Source organism: Castor canadensis, chromosome X, assembly GCF_047511655.1.
Source record: "Castor canadensis chromosome X, mCasCan1.hap1v2, whole genome shotgun sequence".
In the NCBI taxonomy this organism is placed as follows: Eukaryota; Metazoa; Chordata; class Mammalia; order Rodentia; family Castoridae; genus Castor; species Castor canadensis.
The window spans coordinates 50,675,226-50,679,178 of record NC_133405.1 but is presented as its reverse complement, the minus strand read 5'-3'; positions in this window follow the sequence as shown (position 1 = coordinate 50,679,178).

The following is a 3,953-nucleotide window of genomic DNA, read 5'->3' as shown; positions in this document are numbered from 1 at the left end:
GCTATCTTTTCTCCATCGTATATTTTTAGCACCTTTGTCAAAGACAAGTTGTTTATAGTTGTGTAGCTTCATATCCAGGTCCTCTATTCTGTTCCACTGGTCTTCATGTCTGTTTTTGTGCCAGTACCATGCTATTTTTATTGTTATTGCTTTGTAATATAGTTTGAAGTCAGGTATCATGATACCTCCAGCATTGTTCTTTTGACTGAGTATTGCCTTGGCTATTCGTGGCCTCTTGTGTTTCCATATAAATTTAACGGTAGATTTTTCAATCTCTTTGATGAATGTCATTGAGATTTTGATGGGAATTGCATTAAACATGTAGATTACTTTTGGGAGTATAGATATTTTTACTATGTGGATTCTGTCAATCCATGAGCATGTGAGATCTCTCTACTTTCTATAGTCTTCCTCAATCTCTTTCTTCAGAAGTTTATAGTTTTCCTTGTAGAGGTTGTTCACATCCTTTGTTAGGTTTACACCTAGGTATTTGATTTTTTTTTGAGGCTGTTGTAAATGGAATTGTTTTCGTATATTCTTTTTCAGTTTGTTCATTATTAGTTATAGAAATGCTAATGATTTTTCTACATTGATTTTTATATCCTCCTACCTTGCTGTAGCTATTGATGGTATCTAGGAGCTTCTAAGTAGAGTTTTTTGGGTCTTTAAGGTATAGGATCATGTCGTCTGCAAATAGGGATATTTTTGACAGTTTCTATACCTATTTGTATTCTTTTTATTCCTTCTTCTTGCCTAATTGCTCTGGCTAGGAATTCCAGTACTATGTTTAATAGGAGTGGAGATAGTGGGCATCCTTGTCTAGTTCCTGATTTTAGAGGGAATGGTTTCAGTTTTTTCCATTAAGTATAATGCTGGCTGTAGGTTTGTCATATATAGCTTTTATAATGTGAGGTACTTTCCTTCTATTCCTAGTTTTCTTAGAGCTTTTATCATGAAATGGTGTTGGATCTTATCAAAGGCTTTTCCTGCATCTATTGAGATGATCAAGTGGTTTTGTCTTTGCTTCTGTTAATGTGGTTTATTACATTTATTGATTTTTGTACATTGAACCACCCCTGAATTCCTGGAATGAAGCCTACTTGGTCATGGTGAATAATCTTTTTGATGTGTTGTTGAATTCGGTTTGCCATTATTTTGTTGAGGATTTTTGCATCAATGTTCATTAAGGAGATTGGCCTATAGTTCTCCTTTTTGGAGGTGTCTTTGCCTGGTTTTGGGATAAGTGTAATACTGGCTTCATAAAATGTGTTAGACAGTTTTCCTTCCCTTTCTATTTCATGGAACAGTTTAAGGAGGGTTGGTATCAGTTCTTCTTAAAGGTCTGATAGAATTCAGGTCCTGGGCTTTTCTTTTTGGGGAGACTCTTGATTGCTGCTTCAATTTCATTTTGTGTTATAGATCTATTCAGGTGATTAATTTCCTCTTGGTTCAGTTTTGGATGATCATATGTATCTAGAAATTTGTCCATTTGTTTAAGATTTTCAAATTTATTTGAATATAGGTTCTCGGGGTAGTCTCTGATGATTTCCTGGACTTCCATGGTGTTTGTTGTTATCTCCCCTTTTGCATTCCTGATTCTACTAATTTGGGTTTTTTCTCTCCTCATTTTAGTCAGGTTTGCCAGGGGTCTGTCGATCTTGTTTAGTTTTCAAAGAACCAACTTTTTGTTTCATTAGTTCTTTGTATTTTTTTTTTTTTTGGTTTCTATTTCATTGATTTCAACTCTTATTTTTATTATTTCTCTCCCATTTGTTTTGGGATTTGCTTGTTCTTGTTTTTCTAGGAGTTTGAGATGTATCATTAGGTCATTGATTTGGGATCTTTCAGTCTTTTTAATGTATGCACTCATGGCTATAAACTTTCCTCTCAGGACTGCCTTTGCTGTATCCCATAGGTTCCAGTAGGTTGTGTTTTCATTTTCATTGACTTCTGGGACCTTTTTAATTTCCTCTTTTATTTCATCAATGACCCATTGTTCATTAAGCAATGAGTTTTCAGTTTCCACCTGTTTGCATGATTTTTGTCTTTACTTTTGTTGTTGAATTCTAGTTTTATTGCATTGTGATCAGATAGAATGCATGGTATAATTTCTATTTTCTTATATTTGCTGAGGCTTGCTTTGTGCCCTAGGATATGATCTACTTTGGAGAAGGTTCTGTGGGCTGCTGAGAAGAATGTATATTGCGTAGAAGTTGGATGAAATGTTCTGTAGACATCGAGTAGGTCCATTTAATGTATTGTATATTTTAGATCTTGGATTTCTTTATTGATTTTTTGTTTGGATGACCTATCTATTGATGATAATGGGGTGTTAAAGTCTCCCACAACCACTGTGTTGAAGTTAACATGTGCTTTTAGGTCCTTCAGGGTATGTTTGATGAAATTGGGTGCATTGACATTGGGTGCATATAGGTGGATAATTGTTATTTCCTTTTGGTCTATTTCCCCTTTTATTAGCATGGAATGTCCTTCTTTATCTCGTTTGATCAATGTAGGTTTGAAGTCTACTTTGTCAGAGATAAGTATTGCTACTCCTGCTTGTTTTCGGGGGCCATTGGCTTGGAAACTCTTCTTGCAGCCTTTCATCCTAACCTATGCTTATTTCTGTAGTTGAGATGGGTCTCTTGTAAGCAACAAATTGTTGGATTTTCCTTTTTAATCTAGTTCATCAAAGAGTGCCTTTGGATGGGGGAATTAAGTGTTAGTATTGATAGGTATGTGGAGATTCCTGTCATTTAGTTGTCTTAGTTGTTTGAAGGTTTGATTGTGTGTACCTTAGTTGAGGTTACTCTCTACTTTCTTGCTTTTTCTTTTCCTCAGATTTGGTGCTGCCTGCCCTTTCATGGTTATGTTGGGCTTCACTTTCTGTGTGCAGAATCCCTTGCAGAATCTTTTGTAGTGATGGCTTTATGGTCACATATTGTTTTAGTTTCTGCTTATCATGGAAAACTTTCATTGCTCCATCTATTTTGAATGATAGTTTTGCTGGGTAGAGTATCCTGAGATTGAAGTTATTTTCATTCAGTGCCCAGAAGATCTCACCCCAAGCTCTTCTTGCTTTTAATGTTTCTGTTGAGAAGTCTGCTGTGATTTTGATGGATTTACCTTTGTATGTTATTTGTTTTTTCTCTCTTACAGCCTTCAATATTCTTTCTCAGATCTCTGTATTTGTTGTTTAAATGATAATATGCCATGGGGTAGTTCTATTTTGGTCTGGTCTGTTTGGTGTTCTGGAGGCCTCTTGCATCTGTATGGGAATATCTTTCTCTAGATTTGGGAAATTTTCTGTTATTATTTTGTTGAATATATTATGCATTCCCTTTGCTTGCACCTCTTCTCCTTCTTCGATGCCCATGATTCTCAGGTTTGGTCTTTTGATGGAGTCAGTGAGTTCTTGCATTTCCTTTTCACAGGTCTTGAGTTGTTTAACTAATAGTTCTTTGGGTTTTCCTTTAATTACCATTTCATCTTTGAGTTCTGAATTTCTGTCTTCTGTTTGTTCTATTCTGCTGGATTGGCCTTCCATTTTGTTTTGCAATTCTCTTTCATTCTTTTTTCTGAGGTTTTCCATATCCTGAGTTGTTCCTCTTTAATGTTGTCTATTTTAATCCTGAGTTCATTTATCTCTTTATTAATCATGTTCTTTGTTTCACTTTGGTGTTTATACAGTGCTTCTATGGTTTCTTTTATTTCTTCTTGTGCTTTCTCAAATTCTCTATTTTTGTTGTCTAGGAATTTCTTGAGTGTCTCCTGTACATTTTGGTTGACCATATCCAGTATCATCTCTATAAAATTCTCATTGATTACCTGTTGTAGTTCTTCTTTTAGATTATTCTTTTAGGCTTCATTGGGTTCTTTGGCATAGTTTATCTGCGTTTTGTTGGAGTCTGCATGTGCGTATCTGTTTTCTTCATTTCCCTCTGGTTCCTGTA